Source organism: Cyanistes caeruleus, chromosome 4, assembly GCF_971803275.1.
Source record: "Cyanistes caeruleus chromosome 4, bCyaCae1.hap1.1, whole genome shotgun sequence".
Lineage (NCBI taxonomy): Eukaryota > Metazoa > Chordata > Aves > Passeriformes > Paridae > Cyanistes > Cyanistes caeruleus.
In genome coordinates, this window is record NC_141704.1 from 20070143 (window position 1) to 20094642 (window position 24500).

General features: G+C 42.5%; 1 protein-coding gene across 8 annotated transcripts in view; it reads right to left on the minus strand.

Moving 5' to 3' along the window:
* PLXNB2 (plexin B2) overlaps positions 1 to 17353 on the minus strand; it is a 248422-nt gene extending 231069 nt beyond the window's left edge. The window contains exons 1-2 of one of the 8 annotated variants that reach the window (XM_086886939.1): positions 17227 to 17353; positions 7544 to 7646 (exon numbers count right to left, since the gene is read on the minus strand). The gene's annotated coding sequence lies outside the window, so the exon portion shown is untranslated. Of the gene's footprint in view, positions 1 to 7543; positions 7647 to 15759; positions 16459 to 16830 lie in introns of those variants that run through there. The other 7 variants (XM_086886943.1, XM_086886942.1, XM_086886940.1 and 4 more) reach the window with 7 other exon arrangements.
* Positions 17354 to 24500: the final 7147 nt, after the last annotated feature.

Sequence of the window (24500 nt, forward strand, 5' to 3'; positions counted from 1 at the left end):
ATGAACATGTCCAGGTGGGTTTTGAATACCTCCTGAGAGGGAGACTCCACAGCCTCCCTGGGCAGCCTGTTCCAGTGCTCTGCCCCCTCAGTGTAAAGCTCTTTGCATTCTTCTTTCTCATACTGAGATGGAACTTCTTGATGGAACTTTTAAGAAAACCATTTGAGTCCTGAACAAAGAAAATAGTGCGCAAAAGCTGTCATTGTTCTCTGTGGTGGACACACACAATAAGAAGCTATAAGAAGTCTTTTTGTCTTATCTGTCTTTGACTACAGGGCAAGTAAAAACAAAAGCAAAACCATTTAGCAAACATCCCCCAACAATATCCCTCCAAAGGCACAAAAAAAAATAAATTGGTTCCTTTTTCTTTTTCCCTAAAGGCAAGAAGAAATTGTAGTTGCCCCTGGAAGTGCTGCAAGTGGGAACTACTAGAAGACAGAACAATAGAGACATGGCACCCTCGATGTCACTCTCTCAGCCCTGTGCCCAATAAGTTCCTTCAACTACTCTGGGTCGTGGTTTCCACATCTGCAGACTGGGGATAATAACAGGTCTTTACATCACAGGGGTGTTACAAAGATCAATTAGTTAATGTCTGAAAAGCGCTTTGAAGATATAGCAGGTGGTGAGTATTATTATGCAAATAACATGATTTAAGAAAATCACAAGTGCTGGATTAATACTAATCCCTTTGATATTTAAAAGACACCGTTTTTTTTCATATTTTAAAGCAGTGAACGTTTATGCTATAGCTTTTCACGGCTGCTGCAACCACAATTTTTAACCTTTTCTTTTCTTACAGCTCCATACATAAAACTCCTCTGCAGACATCTTCACAAAATCCAATCTTGACTCAAGGCTAGGAGTAGTGGAAGAAATTATGCATGTTGATGAACTGGATAACTAGATTCTATGCAGGAATATTTCTCAGAGGATAGAATGTCACAGGCCTAACTTACTGTAACAAACACTGCAGAGTCTTTCAGTTTTAGGGCTTTTTTGGGAAGCACACTAATTTCACGCATAGAAGCATTTGTAAAACAATATAGCTGCTATTTAATTATGCCATTTTATGGTGAAAAAAGTGGAGGAAAAAAATGAAGCTATGGTTCATTCATTTCTTTCAAGGTTGCATATCTAAATTGTAAAAAAAAAAAACAAACCAAAAAATAGAAATAAAAGAAAAGAAAAATTAATGTCTAATGACCTCATTTGGTGGTTTCACAGGAGATCAGGCATTGCAATATTATCTCCAACTTCCAGCAACTGGTTGCACAACCACTTCTGTTTTAGGTGGGATGCAGGAAGTGGAGTGGACAGCCACAAGCCAGCCCAGAAATACAGCTTTCCTGAAAGCTTGTCACTTGCCATGAGAGAAACACAAGTCAAAAAGAGAGCCAAGGTGGGATCAGAACAAAGAGCCTGAGGTGAGCAGGCATCCGAAACATCCAAAACCAAGGTGAGAACACAGCCAAGACTGGGTGTCCCTCTGGTTTTCAGTGTTGCCCTTGCCAGACCTCACTGTGACAGCAAGACATCCTGCCCAGTGCTTGAAACCTCCCCATGCTTCCAGGACTTACACTGCCACATTCCCTTCCTGTGAGGAAGTCTGTTTCTTGTCTCCTGCACTGTAAAATTTAGTTCAAACCAGCTGGTCCATTTTGTCTAGGAATCTGGAAAATATTGCTGTGATTAAAACCAGCTTAATATTAACCCTCTCTGGAATGCAGGCCTGAAATTGATATTAATGAAATAAGATCAGATATTAATATTCTGTACAGCTGGTTCCTCAAGCTGTGCTGTAGTGTCAAATCAAATCTTTCCCCAAATCAGCATACAAAATACAAACACAGGATGGCAGGTAGCATGCACGTGTGAGGAGACAGAAGGAGCATTTTAAAACTTTAGAAGCTATTATGTTTGCAGCTATGGGCAGCTATGCTTCTCTTCCCATCTCCAGCAGCAACCATATTAATAGCTATTCAATACAGTAATAGAATGCTGTGCACTTAGTTGTTGGGGCTTTTTTAATTTTCTAGGTCAATATTAAAAGCATTTGGATGCTCTTTAGGAGGGAGGAATGATTTTGCTCTCCAGGAACAGTGAAGCATCTGCAGCATTCCCTAGGAATGCTAGCAAAGGATCTTCTTCACATGTCTCTGCTCATGACTGATGTGGTAATACTTCACTTTAACTGGACCTAGTAGTGCAGATTCACAGTTCGATTTTATTGCATAAATATGCACTCTGTGTAACATCTGTGTGATCTCATTAGTTGAATTTAAACAATTTATGTACAAAATAGATCCAAAACACCACCTGAGGGTCACTCTGCAGAGGAGACCCTCGAGGGTCTCTGAACAAAGTTGTTTGGACACATGATTTTTACTCCTGGGTATGCAGGCCTGGGGAATAAATCTGCAGTTCTGCTCCTGGGCAAGTAAGTAACAGACCCATCTTTCACCTTGCTCTCCTGTAAAATGGCAGCCACCTCATTTCCCAAAAAAGATCTAATGATAGACCTCTCCATTGAAGAACAACTCCCAAGTGGGAAGATGAGTCAGCATGATGCTTCCTTCATCTTCACAGAGCAGAAAGTCAATTTCTGTCTCTAGAGTACCCCTTTCTCTCTCAAGAGTGCCCTGCAGGTAGGTTGAGGTTTGCTGTACTGCATCTCCACACCTTCAGTTAATTCACTTTCTCTGACTGTTTTGAGTTTCCCAACAGGGTACTTGAAGAAAGCAATCTGATTTTCATGTAATCTGCTATTCATTTTGAAGTACACAGGTTCATCTGATTTAAGTAGGCCATAGAAATTTATAGCTAAACTTAGAAACAACAAAAATATTCCAGCATTCTCAAATTTTCACATGTGCAGCCATACACCACAAAGATAAAACCGAACTTAGATGACACCAAGTTTTTTTATCTCCTCTTCAAACAGCGAAAAATACGAAGCTGCTGCAAGGACTGCTCCCATTAGTCAACCTTCCCATCACTCAGCAATCTGTTGCCAGGTTTCTCCAGATGAAAAGATGAAAACTATACTGTCCCCAGTATACTTTACATGCAGTCTGAGGAAAAAGCAAGGTTATTGTAACTGAGACAGAGAAGAAGATAAGACAATGCCTTCTGTCTGCCCACAAAGCAAGAGGAATGCCATTCAAACAGCCATACAATGACAAAAAATAAAAAAATGTGGACTCCTGTGTGGTTTGTTGATCTTTGCACCAAGTAGGGCCAGGAAGGTACAGCCTCTCCCATTGGCTACTGCTGCCTTTTCTTTCCCAGGAGATGGGCAGAGAATGGGAATGGGAATGTACAGAAGAGAAGGTTACTCTGATGATTTGCAGTTCATACACAAAGCTTCTGGGCTGACAATCTGGGCTTTGGTACAATTTGCATCACATTTGTAATTGTATTACCTGGACAGTTTTAACCTCATTAAGGATTCACAGGTAAAAAGCAGATGCTGAAACAAATCTAATAAAGCAATGTTTGCTTTAAAGAGGATACACTAAGCAGAAGCTAATTCAACACCTTCTCTCTTTTTGGTTTTAAAGAGGATATTCATAATTTCACTCAGGAAAATAAATATATATGTCAACCAAGGTAAGGTTCATTTGAACTACAGAGAAAAAAAAAAAAAAAAAAAGTGTGGTTTGGGATGTTTGAGTTCATGCTGCATTAAAGCATGGCTATTTAAAAAGAAATTATTCCAGGAACACATCATCTTTACCTTGTGGCTAATATATATATAAATGGCTTTAAAAATTTTACTCAAATTGCAATATTTCCTCTCCCTGCAGTAAATATAAGAGCTTAGCATTAAATCTATACTAAAAAAATAAAATCTTACATATTCTAGGCACCAAAAGTACAGCCAAACCAGGCCCTTGCAGCCAAGTTTGCTGCTTTGCTTTTGGCACAAGTACAAATGAAATACTCCAGAAGACAGATATGTTACATTCTTTCAGGTGTTTTGAGTTAATGTTTATGGAACTCAAGGATTTCTATTTAAAAAAAAACCATCTTCAGTGAATTCATAACCTGCAGTTGGGAAACATGAAGGGAAAGTTTCCATAAGATAGAGCATACTTTCCTTTAAAAACCTTTGATAGAAACTATAAAATTTATTATACATATTGTATATAATACATTCAATTTTGTATTTTTTTTTAAACAGAGATCTTTTCTGAAAAGAAGTAGAGCATACTCCATGCATAGAGCTACCTCTATCAAGTGCATAGAAATGTGTGAAGGAGTACCACTATGGATTATTATGATACTGCCCTTTGAGTCATGTCAAGGGAGTAAAATTGATAATAAAGGATCTTCTTTTGGGATCAGGAGGGCTCCAGCTTCCTACTTGTGCTGCCACATGCATGAGCATGAAATTGAAGTTGTGTTTGTGCTCATGGCCTCAGATTATAACTTGACTGTTGATTTGAATTCCTGCAGGCCTTGTACTCTTGGGACCTGCCCTATCTCATTTGGAAGAGATCACATAATGTTTTCTGCCCTTCACAGCCTCACCATCATCTTGTAGCTAAGCCTCACAGCTGATAACCTTAAGTCTAGTTTTCACATTTAACAAATTTTCCTATAGCTCAATCAGTAAAATTGAGCTACAGGATAGCTCAATACCTAGGATGTTCAATACAGACATTCAATGCCTAGGATGGAGCTAAATATATTAAGCATTAACCATTTATTTGTCAACTTTCAAAGACATATTTTTTAATAGTTGCCTAGACTTGTCTCCTTTTAATAAATACAGCAAAATGGCATCTTCACATCCTGTTCAAGGTATTGTACCCTGTAACTGCTGCATACCCACCATTACAGCATCCAGACCGACAGTTTCCAAATCAAACCTATAAACATCATGGTAGCACTGGAAAATCTTTCTAAGCTCCCTCCAAAAGCCTACCAGAGGCAAGAATCTTCCTTGTATTTAGGTAAAGTCTGGTTCAAAGTTGTTTTTTTATATGTGAAGAAAATTCTCTGTATTTCTTTTAGCCCATTCTATGTATTTTGCTTTTCTTCCACTGCTGCAAGCAATAAACCACTTTTATGTTCAATATATGAATAGTAGAGATTTTTTTAAAGCCTATCATTTTACAAGGTTTTCCTAAAGCTTGTAAAATACGAATGATCTGTGCAATGGCTCCATACATTAAAATGCAATTCGGGCATGCCAGTTCTCCATCTTTCCCTTTATTCTTTACTTAAAGGGCTAGGAACCATCCTGGGATGCCTTGCACTAGGAGGGAAAGTACATAACTAATTTCCAAACTGTTCTGTTTACTTTGCATACCTTGTGGGCAGAAGTTGGCAAGAAAGGACTGGAAGCTGTTTGCTTTGAAATTATCACCCCATTTACAAGATTCAAGAGCAAAGTCTTTTCAACTGAGGTAAGAGGGAAAAGGAAGTGAATCTGTGCATGGTTAATGGTTCAGTAGAGTGCTAGCGTGCAGTGGAGGTCATCAGCTGAGAAAGAAAACCAACAAACACGAAAAAAGCTTCCTCACGAAGTGCATATGAACAAGATATTTAGAGCACCCAGAGAGAATAAGGACACTAGCCAGATCTATGTAAAAGGGTTGTATTTAGTTTAAAACCACCTCATACTATTTGAAATGAAAGAACAGCTACACAGGAGCATGGCTGCTATTGAAAGTACAAACTCAACACCCTAACTCTGTTTGCAAAAGCCTCTTCTTCTCTGACTAATAGGGCCACCCAGGATGGGACCGGCAGGAAGGGAAGAGAGCTACAGACACAGGCAGGGCAAGATAACACAAAGAACTTGGCAACAAAATTACTTTAAGCAGGTCTTGAATCCTCTTTTTTTTTTTTTCTTTTTTTTTTTTCTTTTTTTTTAATATGGGGTGGTGTGTGGGGGTTGCCTTCCAGCTTCTCAGTCCAACATTGCAAATTATCATGTGTTTGCATGGCCATGCTGTGAAACACAGCAGAGATGAAGGGAATCTTCTGAATACTTTTTTTCAAAGCTGTATAACAACTACATATAATACAGTCTAATGCTACATCAGCTCTCCTGTCCAGTCCACAGCACAGCTCCACAAAACAGTCATGGTAGCACAACTAAGCAGATACTGGCCAGTGATGGCAGGAACTACTTACAGCAGAGCTGCCACTGAAGATTTCATATCATTGAATGATGGTCTGTGCCCGCTGCTAACCCACTTGGAACAAAAATGCTCCCTCCTGCCAAGGCATCTCATGGATACAGAGAGCACGATGTGAAAGTGCTTTGTAGGAGGCTTTGTTCAAGCCAGGAAATCTGGGGATGCAAGGTTTACGTTTGCATAGGGTCTTTTGGGAAAACAACATGGGATAACTTAAGAGAATTAGCAGGTGCCCATCCTTTCTGGTCAAGAAGGAATGCTGCAGCATCTACTGACCTACTTATACTTCCCAAAATTCCCCAAAGTGAAGCAATGAAAAAAAACCCCACAAAAACAGCAAAATAAACATCCCCCCCTCCCCCCCCCAAAACCAAACAAAACATACCACAAAATCACAGAGAAATTAAATTACTTGCTAAAGACAGCAACAAAACCACCATGCTGAAGTCCCCAGTCAAGAGCCCTACAGCACCCCACTGCTTACAGTGGATTGCATAGATGGCAGTCTGGACAGAGACCTGTCTATCCATGCCAAGTTATTGCACATGAAAGATCTGAGAAAACAGAAAAGTCTCTAGAGGGAGGGAAAGGAGGCAAGTATGTAGCCATTTTTGGCCACGAGTTTAAAAATATCTTCCTTTTCCAACAAGCTAAGTAACAACATAAAATAACTCTTCAGCGCTGCCTCATTCATAAGCTCCTAACTTCCAAGGTTGCTAAACCCTCTTCTGATATCAGAGTTCCTGTTCAAGTATAATTCAAGTAGATTAATTAAGCCACAGACAACAGAAAACACAGTCTGCCTCTTCAAATTATCACTAGGAGAAAATAGCATTAAGAGTTTAGTTTCAAGAATGCTGTTTACATTTACTCATTTTACAGGCATCAGGATCAAAATTAAAAGAGAATAACTAATTACAACCACTGGGAAAAGCAAATAGGCATTTAAATTTGAACAGTGGCAACAAGCAAAACATTGCAAAAGTGAAGTAGAAAGTGTTACTCTGAGCAATTGAGATACTATGTTTTGATAACTAACTTGGAGATGATTCACACCCACAAGTTGCTTAATGCCCTTTTACACTACAGGTCCAGGAGATACAGAACTACGCATAAAAATCACTATCGAATCAGACAATACCCAGGACAATTAGAAAGTAAATACATTTTCATGCCAGATTATTACAATAAATTTGAGGCCGTAACATTTCAACCTAAACCCTAAAGCACATATATCCCAGGCAGACATCTCTCATCTCAGAGCACCAAGCCAACTGCACTGCAGTGCTCTACACAAGAAACTCCTTCTCAAACAAGCAGCACAACACTTTGGAAGAAGAAATGGAGGTTAAAACAAAACCCTCAGTCCAAATGAGTTCTTAGCCCACCTGAGCAGCACAAGCGTTGCTAGTGAAAGGGACTTCTTGGGGCTCAGGCTCCTGTGCAAATAGTGTCCGGGATGAAATGCCTTTTGATGTGTACTTGCTCCTGCTGGAAGAGACACAGAACAGAAGCTTCAGAGAACACATAAGACAAGGGACTAGGCAATATCCACAATCAAACATAAAGAGCTTGCTCAGGGGGTCTATGGGCATCTCAAAACAGTGCAGAAAGTTCCTCAATTTCATCTTTATAAATTCAAAAGGGGTAAGAGTAAGGATGGTGAAATCTATTGGTTTTGCATCACACTGAAGACTTTTTCAGCAGCTGAAGGCTTAAAGATGTGACATAAGCAACAGATATCACATCATTGGGACATCAAAACATATAGGACAAATATGTAAAATTAGTTGAGATCTCAGAAAAGTTGTCATTAGTAATATCACAACGCAACTGTAATGCTTCTTTTGCAGTTCAAAATTACTGGAATTATGCTCTACATTACCTAAGTGTTTTATTAGCTACCCGGAAAGAAGCAAATCCTTTATGGCAAAATTAAGAGATTACATGGTTTAGGTACATGAGAAACAAAACTAGAAGGCAAATCACGGGGTTAACACAATTACACTTATCAAACTGTGCTCATTCCAACCAAAACAATCTTAACATGTCTGAATGCAGATTTATATATTCATTAACAAGGGAGAGGTAAGGTTTGCAGATCAAAGGACTGTGACCTCTGAATCAAGGAAAGCAAAAGAGATGAGGTCAACACAGCCTCACAGCTAAGCATCACATTCAGAGCTTCTGCTGTTATTAGAAGGGCTAATATGGCTTCTGGGTTCAAAGATATGAGAGTGAATGGAAATAATGACTGGGGTAGCATGAAGCATGCACTAAAGAGTGACACTGAAAAACTGTGCCCAGTTCCATGGCTGATGCTCAAAAAGAGATGTTGAAAATTATAGAATCTGCAAAGTAGAGCAACAAAAGCAATTAGCATCGGGGGGGGGGGGGAGGGGTGGAGGTGTTATGTTAAAAAGCATCATGTACAATCAGATTTAAAGATTCAGTCCTTCTGATAAGCCACCCAGACATCTGACAGCTTACTTGATCATCTTTAAGGGGAAAAAAAAAATATCAGCAACAAAAAGCCTTTAATACAGCCACAAGAAAACTTAAAAGGGATGAACAGATGCAATTCAAAAGCATAGAAGGCTCTTGTTAGAACCAAGATGAAATTCTGAAAAGGCAAAACCAAATAAGAACAACATTCTTAAAGATGGATTATTTTCCCTCAGAATTTTCAAGGTAAGATATGCTTTAGTCCCCCAATTTCTTTGGCCCATGAGCAATAGCCAAGTGAGGTGTTCAAACAACTGTGGGACTTGACAGCTCCGCTGACCCTAAACTCTAGATAACAATCTCAAAAAAACCCATACAAACCCCAAAACCAAAGAGAAACCCCTCAATCAAATAATTTAATAAAAAACCCACAAGGATATTGCCATGCATTTTCATTGATGTTACTGAACAACGAATTAAATGCACAATGGACTGTGAAATGCTTGCAGATCTTCCCCCAGTTAAATGTCAAACCAAGAAGCCATCTGTTAATAAACAGAGACATCACCTCTCTGGAGTTTTATCCAACCTACTAATACATTAACTTATACCACCACTTAGGACTCCGGATTGCCAAGGCAAATGAAGCCTTTTGGTTTTTCATCTCAACAGCTTGGGTAGGCAGAAGGTGACAACACCTGGACCACACAGCACATGCATAATCCGAGCCATGAAACCAGCTTTGTGGTTGCAGAGTTACTGATTCTTGAAAAACTTCCTAAAGTGCTTGCAAAGACATCTTCTGCCTGTTTAAAAGCCTTTCAGACAAAACCATTGCCATTTGACATATGTGGGGGGAAAAAAATCCTCAAAGTCACCCACTTCAGTTTTTTTTTAGGTTTATAACTTCTACCCATACAGGACATGTGCACATGAGGTGTTACTCAGTTCATGAGAGAAAAGTTCCAGCTGCTGCTGATGCGTGTCAAAACTGCACAGAAAAAAATTCACAGCTTTTAAACTACATAATTGCACAAGACTGGAAATAGAAGTCAAAACTACTGCTTTTATTGCCCTACAATTCAACAGGCCCAACATTAAGTTTATACCAATTTGTCTCATACTGATTAAATGAAGATAGCATGTTAAGTTCAACACACACTGTGACAACACACTAAGGAAGGCCAAATTACTGTTATATATACTGTTATATATACTGTTATATTTAAGAGAGATGTTGCATATTTTGGACTTCCAGCTGCAATGAGCATAATCAGATCCATTAATGAGAAACTAAGTAACTAACACAAGCTGAAGGAAATCATACCCTTCTACTATCAATCATTCCAAGTGTCACGTATCTTCAGGAAAGAATAAGCTTTTATTTGCTTTTCAGGCCTAGTTTAAACCCTAGCAAAAGATTTCTAACTTGTCCTGATTCAGGATGGTACACTTCACCGTGTATTTCCATTGCACTCTTTTTACCAGATCAATAGGGTTTATATTTTCTGCCCTCTGCATTCTCCCTGTGGTTGAATACATTTGACCAATAACAATTTTCCTACAGGGCAAACATTGGTTAAAAAACTGGTCCTTCATAAATTCTAAACAGTGATGCCAATAGGAATGTATGAGCTAGATCTTCTTTATATACAACTCTTAGATGTCAGAAAGAGATACTATCTCTTCTTAAACTATCTAGAAGATAAACAAGAGCCCTGGGGAAAAAGATGTGAGGAGTTCACTCCTCAAATTTTTACATATTTAAAACAGTCAGTAGGTACAGACAGAATATTAAGCTTTCTGCATCCCTTCTCTGAGACACAGATTACATTAACAATTCCTCTAGATAAAGCAAGATTAGCGTCAGGTTTATGAGAGCTTTCTTCAATCCAATTCAACATGCAGACCTAATCCAGTTTAACTAGAAATATGCTAGTCAGGTCTGTTCAGCAATTAGAATGAACATACCTTGTTATAAAAAAGTAAGTTCTGGAACAATTCAGTTTAAGTGCTAAACATCTCATGGATTTTTATTTAAAATCATGTTGTCCCAGGCAGTTTCCATGTACCTAATCTGGAAGAGTGGTTCTGATGGGTCTGATTGAAGGTCCAGCACAGAATTAGGACATCTTAGGGGCAGAGTTTTTCTACGGCTTCCTGGATTATTGTAGGATTGAGAAGGCTTTTAAAAAACAGACAGAAAGAATGACATCTGCAACATTAAGATAACTGCAACTGTCAAATAATACCAAAGCCATTCACTGCAAATTATGTAAATCATAGAATAGTTTGGGTTGGAAGGGACCTCAAAGATCTTCTCATTGCAACACCACTGGATACCTTCCAGTAGACTAGACTGATCAAAGCCCCATGCAGCCTGGCCTTGAATATGTCCAGGGATGGGGCACTCACTTCCCAGCTTCCCTGGGCAACCTGTTCCAGTGCCTCATGGCCTTCACACTAAAGAATGTTTTCCTAATAGCTAATCTAACCTACACTCTTTCAGTTTGAACCCATCCTTCCTTGTCCTTTCACTTCATGCTTTTGTAAATAGCCTTGCCCTATCTTTCCGGTAAGTTCCCTCCAGGTATTGGAAAGACAGTTACATCATCCCGAAGCCCTCTCTTTTCTGGGCAGAACACCCCTCAAACCCTCTCAGCCTGTCTTCATAGGAGAGGTCCTTCAGACCACTCATCATCTTCATGGCCCTCCTCTGGACTACACCAACAGTGCCACAACCTTCTCATGTTGCTGTCAACGCACTGGCCAGGCTTCTTTGATGCAGCCCAGAATACATCTGGGCTGCAAGTATTCATTGCTGGGTCATGTCGTCTTTGATGCTAACCAACAGCCCTCAAACCTCTTCCTCAGGGCTGCTCTCAATTCATTCTCTACCAGCCTGTACTTGTCTTTGGGATTTCCCCAACCCAAGTGCAGGACCCTGCACTTGGCCTTGCTGAACTTCATGAGGTTTGCACAGGCCCACCTCTCAAGCCTGTCCAGGTTCCTCAGGATGGCATTGCTTCCTTCCAGAGTGTCACTGGCAAACTTGCTGAGGGTGCACTCAATCCCATATCCATGTCACTGACAAAGATGTTAAAAATTGCTGGTTTTAATACTGATCCCTGAGGAAAAGCACTGGTTTCCACTTGGACATCATGCCATTCACTGCAACTCTTTGAGTACAACCATCCAGCCAATTCTTAACCTGCTGAGCGGTCCGTCTGTCAAATCCATGTCTCTCCAGCTGAGACAACTATACCATGTGGGACAATGTCAAACTCTTTGCACAAGTCCAGGCAGATGACATTGGTTGCTTTCCTTTATCCACCAACACTGTAACCCAGGTCATAGAAGGCTATCAAATTTGTCAGGCACAGTTTGCCCATGTTGAAGCCATTTTGTCAGTCATAAGCCACCTCTTTCTTTTCTGTATGCTTTCACATAGCTCCCAGGAGGATCTAAGCTATGATCTTGCAGTGTCCAGAGGTAAGTCAGGAAGACTGATTGCCTTCACTTTTACTTGGCCTTAAACTAGTGATGCCAATTAAAAAGAAAACAAGTGGAACACTAGGAATAAGGTTTTAATTGGATAACTAACTTCTTGATGACACAATTTGATTGAATAAATCAAAACAACTAAATTCACTTGTTCCCAGGATTGCAAAGCTTTTTGACCAGGGGCATGTCGAAAGTGAAGCTACAAGGCAGAAACTTGGACGCTAACTACAAAGGTGGAGCGAGGTCAGAAGTGCTTCAGAAGGTGCCAGGTGGACTCTGTCCCCTGATGAGTACTGAGGCTGATGAGTCTGGGGAACTCAGCATGGTGCTAATCATCAATCCGTGCTGGCGCCAGCTCCCAGAAGCTGAATTCCAAAGAGAAACCAAGCGTCCCAACAAGCACGTGGCTGGTGACCACAGCTCTGCTGACACATTCCTGGGGGCAAACTCTGCCCTGTATTATGGTGGTGTCAGGCTGAGCAGAGCGGGGGCTGACCATCACGTTGATGCTGAGATTTTTTTCTTAACTTTTAGTAACATTTATTAAGCACAGACACTTTTAGACATTACAACAAGAAGTAAGTCTTCCCTCAACCACCCGAGATGGAAACTCCAAGAGATCCAAAAGTTATATCTTTCCAGAGATTCAACTGCAGAGACAGAAACAGAAATACTTGATTTCAACAGATAACTAAATTACTATCTGCCTAAAGAAAGTAAGCCCCAGGTCCACAAGATCCCCTGGACAGCTTTCCAGTCTCTCTGGTTGCTCCAGGACTTGAGTAAGTATGTGTCCTCTCCATCCATCCATCCATCCATCCATCCATCCATCCATCCATCCATCCATCCATCCTCCGCTGCCTCCTGGGGCAAGGACTCCATGGCCTCTTTTGGTAGCCAGATTTGAGCAGTTTTATAGACAGTTAGAAAGCTTTTTGTACCATTAAGCCACTGATGGTTAAATAAAATGTCCATTTTCAACTCCTTATTTCTACATGTTTGATCAATTGAAAAGTAAGAGGCTAAACCACTTACTATACAAATACTGGTTTTTGTTACAACAGACACTCTCTCAATCACTTACTCAGGCTATGTGATTTTATTTTATTTTATTTTCAACAAGGATTAACTGCCCAATGTCAAATCCAAGTTAGACTCATACTTAAACAAAACACTTTAACTAATACTCCACTAATCCTAGCTACCCCCTGGCCTTACTACAGCTAATAATACCCTTTTTCTTGTTTGTTTGAATTCTTTTTCCCCCTAGTATTAGCCATTTAAATAGACCCTCCACTATAAGCTGAGCTTTACAATTTCCTATGGTGCATAAGAAAACCTGCAAGAAAAGCCAAAATAAATATCCACTACTGAGTTGAACAAAAAGGTAGAAGTGAAGAAGTAGGAGGAATACCACACTGAAGTTGTTTGTTTACTTAATTTCATCATAATTATTTAGACTCTCATCTCACTAATAGCTGTGCAGGTGCTAACTTTACTTCAAGAAGGACCTAGAGTTTTTGTTTGCATAAATCAAGTACATTTAATCAAGTGCACATTAGCTCATCAACACATTGGATCTGATGAGAAATTGCATAAGTGACAATGCCAAGCTATTTCGGTGAATATTCATGATATCTCTGCGGAACAGGCTGACTGGAGGAGAGTGAGAACAAAATGACAGTAAAAGAACGGTAGCAATTACTTTTCTAGCAGTTAATGTTGCCATTAACTGCTTGCTGGCAAGAGTTTAAAGTTGCAAACCCCAATTTAAGCTTGTTACCTTAATTTTACAATTGTAATTCAATATTCTGAATGTAACACAAGTGTAACAAATATCTTCATTCAGTGCTTCATACAATAAATAATTTAAAAATATTAAAATTATAGCCATTACAAAAATACAAACACTTGGTATTACATCTTCATAAAAATAAACAAATGTGCAAGTCTTTTTCTCAAAACTGAGCCAGAATCCAAACCCGTTTGCAACAATTAAGTGGGACTTTTTCATTCTCAATAGGCATTCATGAAGAGGTCTCCCTTCAAAATGTAATTTGTCCTTAGTGATCTTCTGCATGCAAGGCAAACAACTCCCAGTTTTGTAAAGCTATACAAAGCCTTTAGCCAACTTCCAACATCATCTGTAGAAAATTCAGGCAGAGTAATGCTGTGCCCTTAGTGAGGATATTTTACATAACAAGTCTTCAAGTCAGATGAACAAAGCAAGACTTAGATAAAAGAACAAAAAAAACTTAGATCACTTTTTGATTCCTAGAATGGATGAAGGAGGAAAGGAAGAGAGGGCTGTTTAAACACACCATCTACTACATCCTTCTGAAGCCCAGAACCTTTTGTGCTGCTGACCAACCTACCAAGAAGGTCACACAGCCTCTCCTTGTGCAGAGCTGTCTCCCCGCTACCACTGCCCATCAAGTCCTGGTACGAGGTAGTTCACTGGACTCACCAGTGAAATCTGCCATTTCAGAAGAATTTAGATGCTTATGGACTATGGTTCACAACTGCAGCTCAATTCAGCTGACCCAAACTGTTTGCTTTGTCCCTCTGTCACAACAGAGAGATATACAGGAGATTCATGCTATCAGACTTCACAACATCACACACTAATACAAAGAGCCAAAAAATACAGTTTACATTCATAGTCTGTAAACTTTGGCAGATTCAAAGTTCAATAGGAAATAACCCTGAATGGCAGAGTAACCTCTGGCAAAGGGACAGGATGAACAGGTGAATACATCAGCTTCTGGAGCATAAGTCAGAGTCGCAAGTGTATTTATTTACTGTGCTATCCTTCCCATGCCATGACAATCCAGGAGTATCAAAGAAGCCTGGCTATCAACACTGTTGTAACAGACCATCATGAGCATCCAAAGCTCATTGCACATTTTGGGGGTTCAGGCTACTATAAAATACAGTATCACATTTCGATGGGTTGACCCTAGCTTCTTACAATAATCTCAGATGACTTAAACAGCTTTTGGTACCAGAAGCCGCCATTCAAATTCTTTTCCCAAACACTGACACCATTCAGTTTCTGTATTTGTTTAAGTCATATATTTAAAGAAAGACTATTTTCTACTTCACAGGCAATCAGACTAGGCTTTAGATCCTCAAGTATTCTAGGTAAGGAGGACAAATCATGCTAGGCTTGGAAGTAGACTTCCTTCCTCCTTCCCTTTTGTTTTGGCTGGAACCATGTTCTATTCCGGTATATCCATTGTAGGCAGCAGCCCCCGTACCCAAGTGTGCTGGATCTGTCTCACAACTTGAGAGGCAGGCAGGGCATTAAGCATCAGCCCAACATGCATGTATAATCTCACTCCCTGGCAAATAGCGAACAGGTCTTCCAAAGGATTTGCCTATAACAAGGTACACAACCCTGCTCCTGCAAGACCAGTTGCATGTTTCAAGCTTTGGGGGAGGAAAAAAAAAGAAGAAAAAAAGAAAAAAAAAATTCTTTTTCCAGCCCAAATTTAGAGTTGACATCTTCTGAAAACAACTGTAAAGAAAGATGAAGTCAATCCTAGGTACATACCAGCAGCCTATTACTTACCAACCTTTGCTTCCTCCTAGATTCCATTGTAATGAGAACATAAACAGTAAAATAGGCATATATCTCCCCTGAATGAATTACCTATTCAGAGTTCCCTCTGGTGTTCAATAAGCTCATCATCACATTCAAGGTAACAGCCCTCGTTACAAAAGCGTAAGTTCCCTCACGAGCAAGTTATCATTTGATGAGGGGCTCAGCCATAGGGGCAGGACCACAGCGTTGTAACTCGTGGACAAAAGCAATGCTATTTTCCATCCGATTTCAGAGAGGCGATAAACTTGCACTTCCTCCTTTGTATATTCAACCGAGTGTCTGGTTAGCCCCAAAAGGACCCAAACTGTTAAAGATCCTTCTGCCTCCCGGTGTCACCAAGACCGACGAAGTCTCGGAGATGGCAAAGTCACAAATTACAGGTACAGCCCATCTGAACGCGGCACGCAAAGATGTTCTGCACCTCCCAAATAACTATGCCTTGAGTCACAAGCCTTTCCTTCCAGCCTCGCACTCCCATTCGTCTGCACGGAACATGAGCAAAGTACAGTGTATCTAATTAACAGTTTGGAAAGAAAGTTTAAAGCTGCCTCTGCAAAGAGACAGAACACGCTTGCAGGAAAATCCCAAACGAGTTCCCGAGTCGGCGGCGCGCAGGCGGAGCGCGGGGTGGGCGCCGGGCCAGTGTCAGCCGCGACCCCGGGGCTGCTGACCCCGGAGCTGCTGACCCCGGCCGCTTCGGGGTTGCGAAACTCCCAGGAAGAGCGGCCAGCCTCCATCGAGCGGGGCGGAGGGAGCTCGCCGGACACCGGCGCTCCCCGGCTGCCGGTCGGGAGGAGCCGATCCCCGCGCCTCCCCCACCTCCCCGCCCTGCACGGCGGCTGAGAAAGGCGCTCCGAGTCCAGAGCCGCCGCCCGGGAGCCCCTTAACCAAAACCATCTGGTCACGGGCAGGGCGGTAGAAAGCCCCCTCCGACCCGGCCATCGCCGCCTACCCCCGGCCCTGGCCCCGCAGCCGAGGAGGAGAAAAGCTGCTCTACCCACAGCTCAGCAGCTCCCGAGCTGGGGGAGGCAGGGGGAAGGCGCCGTGGAATCCGCCGTTCCCCCCTCCCCTCCGCGCCCCATCCCGCGGCGCGCGGCGGCAGGGCTGGGGCTGCGTTACCTTCAACAGGTGCAGGCGCCGGCGGGAGGGAGCCCGCGGGCACGGACCGTCCGAGTTGCCCGAGCGGGAGCGGCGGCCCCGGCAGCCCGGGGTGGGTGGCGGTGGGCTGGACAGAGGCGCTACGGCAGCTCCCGGCGGCCGCCCATGCTCCCGGCGGGCCCCGCCGCCGCCGCCACCGCAGCCGGAGTCAGCGCGAAGGCGGCAGCGGCTGCGGCCACCTCCGAGAGGAAGGACGAGAGCGGCGGGGAGCGAGGGAGGGGGAGGCAGAGAGCGAGAGGAGAGAGAAACCACCCCAAGAGAAATAATCATCACATGGCGGTCACGATCCGCCGCCGCCCCCCGACAGCCAGAGCCTACGCTTGGGAGCCGGGGAAAAGCTGCGAGGAGGGGACACACCTGTAGGCGCAGCACATATCCGCTGTGAGCACAATGCGAGACAGGAAACTGAAAAAACAGCCCAGGGAAGGAGAGAGGCTCCCGTTCGTCCCTCCTTCCCTCCCTCCCTTTCTCCCTCCCTCCCTCTGTCCGTCCGCCTCCTCCTCCTCTCTCCACCCCCTGCCCCCGGTCAGGATCCGCTTGCAGCGCTGTCTCATGCAGGGGGATCCAGGCAGAGGGCTGGGAGGCGGCAGGAGCCGTACTTTCTCTCCGTTTTCCTTTCCCTGTCTCCGCTTTGTTCTGCCCGCCAGCCAGAAGAGCCGGCTTGGCGGAGCGGGGCCGCCCGTGGGGCCGAGCGCTCCCGGAGAACCGGGGGCGCTCCGAGCCCCGCCGGGGGCCCGGGGCCGGGCCGGGGGCGGCAGCTCCAGCGCTGGGGACGCCGAGCCCCAGCCGCCCGTGGGCCCTTGGGGAGAACAGCGGGGAGCGGCGGGAACTGCCGGGAACTGGCTCTGGGCAGCCTCTGCCCGGGGTCGGCGCTCGGCCTCCGCGGCGCTCTCCAGCGGGGCGGCGGGACCATGGGAAAGGTTCTGCCTGCCGATCTGTACCTTACGGCCTTGGGGTACCTGTCGTATCCCGGTGGTGTTCTGGGGAAGCTCCTGAACATGAAGGAACAGTGTAATTCCCGCCCCTTATCCCCTGAGCAGAGTCTCTGAGCACCCAGAGGCTGCCTCTCTTGTACACCCTTGTCGTTGAGGGGCCCAGAATACGTCACTGGCATCACTTTTACTGAACTTGAAGTACTCTAGGGTTTATTCCTGTTAGGTAAATTCTCTGCAATCACAATTCCTGCAGGTTCTTTCTCTGCTCCAGCACTCTAGTAAAAAGCCTGGCGCAAATTTTTCTTGCCTTCCCCCAGAAGCAGATCAAGTTCTTGCAGAGCCCACTTCCCACCTGTTGTGAACACAGCATCCATCGCCTTGCTATAGCATCACCATCTCCACGTTCAGACGTTAAATTTGTCTCGGCTATAGCTAATATAGGGATAATCTATAAAAAGGAGGGATGTCCTAGAAGAGTGATTCAGGTAAGCTTTGGTCAGGTTGTTTAGACTTTGTAACTTTCCATGTTGATGTAGACCAGCAATGTTTCAAGGAGTAATTAACTGCTCTTGGCACTGTGAGTGCAGCTTCATTAAATGCTGTGCTCCCTACTAAAACAGCAGGAGGCAGCTGGTCCAAATGCCATGCTTCCCAAACTGGAAGTTGCTGAAAAGTTGCCTTTACCTCTCAAAACAGCAAAAATACCAAATAATTAAAAATCAACTCCAAAAACGTGGGCAAGAATAAAGTTATACTTTTGGAAAACATGTTAAAAGTGGCTTTCAGACCCTGGCTGTGCAAAGTGCCACCACAGACTTAGCAGTGGGTTAGGACCATTCAAACATTAGTGTTTTGTGTGGTTTTCCCTTTTGGATTGCACAGAAGAGGCAGACTGTGCTGGCTGGATTTTGCCACTCTGGCCCAGCTTTTGTGCTAACCTCCACCAGAAGGCCCTTGTCCTTGTTTATTGGCTTCCTTCCTCCTCTTCACCTGACTGGGCTGAGTCACTGCAAGATAAGAAAGAACAGCTCTGGCATAACTCCAGTGTTTTTGAAGGTCTGGATTCCCCTTCTGTATCTCTTCACTTACTGGAGGAGAGAAGGGGAATCTGAAGAGAGAAATAGGACTTTCCTAGGAAAATTAGGTTAGTCACGTCCTGCAATCTTTGTGAGGAATCCAGTAAGGAGAGACTCACAGGCTGCTAATGGGCTTGGTAACACCTGACTTTCCAGGCTGCTTTCTCAACATCTGGGCTTCTGGCCAGGTTGTACCCTAAATTTTGGCAGAATGCCCTGGAATTACAGCCTGGCAGCTCTCTGTGCCCTGGGCTGTGAATCTCTGTCTTCCATCACACTCTGTCTCAGGCCTTTTGCTGGGGTCTCTGTCACTCATACCCCTACCCTGCCTGCTCCAAACCTAATGATCTGCTCTCCCTGCTCTGGGGAAAAGCTCACATCTGCTCCATCTGATGACCACTGACCAGGACTGTACTTGCCACACTTTCGCTATATCAAGGCAGCTGTGCCCAGATTAAATACAAGCCTTGCCCCTCTCGCATCTCATAACCCAGCTTCCTCTGGCTGGAATAGTTTGCTCCAGCTCCTGTTCTGCTCCTGTTGCTCTGGCCTCATGACAATTTTTTTTTTTTTTAAGAAGCCTGCCTATGGACATATACAGAACCAGAGCAACGGCAACAATTTAATGTGAAAGAAGAGCTGGTGAAGTGAAGCTGTGCTGAATCCTCAACCAATCTGTAACAATCCCTTGCTGTGCACTTGACCTTGCCAAGTGTCACAGGGATTATGAAGCTGATTTGGAACTTGAGGTGGTCACACAGCATCCCACCCCAGGATAGCCATCTTCTCTGCTAAGCCTCCATAAGTTGCTGCTTTGCCAGGCACATGTGGATATGCTAAAGCAGCAGTATGGCATATTGACCCATGCTTCTGCCAGCTGGGACACAAATGTGCACCACAGCACTGTGGTTACTGAATTCCATGCTGAGTTCGGCACTTGGCCTACTTGCAAAGATGAAAAGTTTTCACAAGATGGTCTTCTGCACTTCCTTGTCTTGTAACCAGCACAACATCCTTCTGACCCATGGAGAAGTGAAACAGGGAGATATTCTCCAGTGAACCCAGTTAAACAGCTGTGTGTGACTGAAGGATTAATTCCCTTCCTTATCATCATCCACCAAAAAAGAAAAATAAGAAAAGAGGTCACATCAAACCCTAAATACAGCGATGCTTAGAAAAGAGCAACAGGTAAAGGGCTGAATGATTAACAGCTTCCCAGACTCCTGGGAATCTTCACTGCAGTCATGCACATGCACAGGGTGTGGCTCAGGGCAGAAAGCTTTGTTCCCTCCCTCTCCAGCATCAGGACACAGGTGACAGGACTGTGTGTGAATAGAACTCTAGTCCAGATTTCAATTTCCTCTTTGTTTCCTCCCTCTGCATTCCGTCTTTCTCTCCTTACTTTGTTATCGCCCACTTGTTGTTATGTGTATCCTGCTGAATTTTTTCTCTTCCTGTTATTTTTTTTTCCTGCACGTTATTTTCTTTTACACTGAAGGTGACACCTGTGCCTCTTCCCTGCCTGCTTCTCTTCCCTGTGCCGTGGTTCTGAACTTTGTCCAAGACGCAGCCATACAGTATCGTTCCTACCGCTGCGACCTCCAAGGCCTGTAGAAAAGAGCCGAGTTTTCAGCTGTTATTATTAAAAACACCTTGTTCCGCGAGCAGCAGAACTAATGAAGCCAGGTTTCCCGTGGTTTCGGCTGGCCCGTGGCGCTAAGGCCGTGTCCCGTGTGTGTTCCATGTGCGATGCGCCGTCTCTTGCCGCAGGTGCGGAGCGCCGCGTGCTGCCCGCACCGCGCGGCTGCCGCGGCCGCGGGACCGCCCAGCGCAGCCCGCCGCGGCCGCGCTCCTCCTCCAGCTCTCTCTGCTGGAAAACTAACTTGAGTCTCTGGTCTCGCGGATGCTCGCAAATCCCTAGGAACTTAATTATCTTTGAGGTTTCTACCTCTTTTATTCATTTGTTTGCAACTAGCCAATGTGTTCTGACATTTTTATCCGCTGATGGGCGGATAAACAGTCAGATGATTGATTATCGGTCTTTAGGAAGGAAGGTTGTTGCCCCGTGGTCGTGGAGATAACCTGCGAGCAACCCAAACAGCTAAAAAAGAGCATCGAATCCTTTACAAAGCTTTGAAAATTGCACTTTCTGTGTGCAGACAGTTTTGATTGTCTGCGTGCCCACATGTCGGATCAACCTCCTTACATCCTGCTTGGGGAGGTCCCATACCTCAACTCTCTTCTGAAGGGTGGGGAGGGGGAAGAAAGGGAAAAAAAATATTCTTAATTAAGCAGCAATTCATCATCTGTACTGGGCAACCACTGAGATTCAGCCTGCCCTAGCACTCCTGCTACCACCATCCTTTATAACAAATTTTTACCAATAATGGGAAAGCAAAAAGCACAAGTAGGATACTACCTGAATGGGTTTAGTCTCATGGCAAAGATATAAACAAAGCATCTATAAGGATTTTTCACTCTCTATTTGATGTCTCAGAGGGCACTGCATCATCTTCTGCTAGTGACTGAAATGACCCAAATATACATATTTATATTTTTACAGTCCATACATCACCCTGGGATCTACTTTTTCTGTATAAAAAGTGCCAGATCAATCTAAAGTGTTATTATTAAATTTGTGAAATGTCACTGTGCACATCCTGATTTTCATGCCCTTTGCACCAAGCTCACATGGCAGATCAATTTGTAAACATCTGGGGTTGTTCTTTGCTTGATGGATTTCTCAGTGTCCATTTTCCAACAATCCAAAAAAAAAATGTTTAGGGGGAAATAACCTAAGATGAACTGTACAATTCCCTTCATTTTTTTTCCATTGATGCTGGAAAAGATTTGATTCACACAGAGAAAGTGGGTTTTGGTATTTCCTAACCAACCCTCACTTGATACGTTTGTTTACCCCTGTGCAAAATACTACCCAGTCAGAATTTTCCATATGTTTAGTTTTGCATATACTTTTTACAGATATAAATTGCTGCACAAAGGTATGAGATAGAAAACCCCAGCAGTCTCTGGGTAAAATTTCCATGTGGAATTCACAGAAAACCTTATATGGACATGTGCAATACCTATATACATATGCATAACTATTACAAGTAGCAGCCCCTGAAGTCAAGACTTGATTTCCTGACATTGCCCTGGTTTTATCTGGTTGTGTGTTAGCCTGGTTAAGAGAGCCTTGGTTAATGAAGAGGTTCATATAGGCAATGCTTGGTTTTTTTAAGGCTATCTTAGATTTTTTGAGGAATTTAATTAAAAAATTGTAAGAACAAAAATTTACAAAAATTTTCATCAGAAAGTTTAGTGATGTTTTTAAATGTAGATAGTATAGAAATTAATATAAAATATTGACAACAAATATCTAGCCCTGCCCTTTTTTTTTCCCTTCTATTTTTTTGTTGTTTAAATAAGCTCCTCACAAACACATATACACAAACACACCAGTATAAACCAGACAAACCAGCATGTGCAACTTTGATTAAGGAAGCTGCCTAGCAAAAACACTGAAGCTATTGCTCTGCCATTCATTTTAACCACAGCCAATATGCTTACAGTTGGTGGTATTGGTAAATTCTTCAACTGGTTGAAGAATTGACCATTTGGATCAGCTAACTGCCATGCATGCTTTTATAAATATATCTGTATTATAGAAAGAAAAATAATATCATTATCTACTAATACTTTAATTCATTTATTATGGAGATGTAGGCTATGGGAAGGCAATTACAAATAAGAATTTGTTATTAGAGTGTTCTGTTCAAAAGTGGAAAATCAGATTTACCTCTTCTGTGCTGGAAGTAATGCACCTTTTTCCATAACTTCAGACACTGCATGATTACTATTTTCCAAATATATATTGCAGAAATTTTATGTTTATAATATTAAAGCATGTCTGAACTATAATAATTTAGAATGCAGCTTAAATAGTAGGAGTTTAAGATGGTACAACAGCATTAAATAAGCTGTTATTTTTTGTCATTTTAAAATATTTGGACCTTTCAGAATTCATCAATGATAATTCTGTTAAGAAGGAAAATTCAAATATTGACTACTATCACAGAGGATGTATTTTACCTTTTTATTCAAAGGAAGATTTCCAAGATAATATGTGTATTTTAAATGACTAGCTAAGCTTCCATCATACAATGGCAACTAATCAATAAATCATGTGCCATTGTTGTAGCTCAGCATGTCAAATAGCTGCATTTCAGTGTCCACACTTGAAGGTGTTGAGCAATTTTTTTGTTCTTGTACATTTCTAGCTCATTAGCCCTGATTCTAAGGGTGGTTATTTTCATATCAATGAAATTGGTAGAAGAATCACGTCTTACCTGCTTCTGCCAAAGGAAGGAGATGGAATGGGGTAATGAATGGGAAACTTCTGTCCCTTAACACTGCTTGCCACCCCATGTGGGTTTGCTAAAGCAGCTTTTCCTTGTGAGCAACATGGAAAATAAACACATGGCATCCTGTTAGACGTACTGGACGTTTTGATGCTCATGGGAGATGGTAAAAGGATGAATGTATTTGAGAGCAGCTTTTGGCATACATAAATCATGAGGTTTGTACTGACACCTGGGACATCCAACTCGATGGATTTTGGTTAGATAACAGCATGAAGATGGACTAATAAACTTCCAGTTACCCTGCACATGTCTATTATATTTGCCTACCAGAACTCCAGTGCAATCTTCATCTGCCATATGAAAACTGCCCTGCATGAGTAGGTGAAATAGGTGGCCAGTATGCATGCAAATCTCTAGTTTAAGAATGGTAGAAAACAGCTGAAAAAGCATTAACCTTTGGTATGATCCCCCATTGCCATTAATCACATTTGGAGTGCCTTTGACACTCTGTCAGAGTATCTAAAAATGTTCTTGATGAAAACGGTTGGTTCACTTGGACTCTGGCCAGAATAAAGTGGTGTTTGTCCTCAGAGAGATGCAACGAAGAACTAGCCAAAGTGCAGTTGCTGTCTTTTGTCTGCAGTAAACAGCTCTAGCTCATCAGGATATTGCAAAATCTCAGTGTACTCTTTGCATCAGTCTTAAAAATGCCTGATTTTTTTCATGTTTTAATTTATTAGAAGATTAAGTTATTTTCTTGTGGACAATAACTCAGGATGTAATAAACCTAAAATATAAAAATATGTAAAATATCACAGGCACATCACATAGCTGGAACTCATGCAATCTAAAGTGAATTGTGAGGGTTTGTATAGGTTTCTGCAAGTACAAAACACAGATGCTCAGTTTTCCAATGGCTCTGTTTTATATGTGTGTATGTATATACATCAAGTCTGTGCTTGTACTCCTTTCCTGTATGCAGTGTGAGAAAGCCTGGGGTTTCATTTCCAAAATGATTAATAGTTGAGGCTGCAGTTATATTTCATTTTAGTAATTCTTGCATAAACTATGCCCCTCTGAGAAAGCAGATCGCAAAGCCTGGTATAAGAGAGAAGAACAAAATTCAGTCACATCAGATCAGCTAAGGAATTGTCCTGCACAGTGGCACAGGCAAATCAGGATTTTGGTCACCTTTTTGGTGGTTCTGAATGCTTCTTTCCTTCAAGAAAGCTCCTCATCCAGAGTGTTTCTTCCTC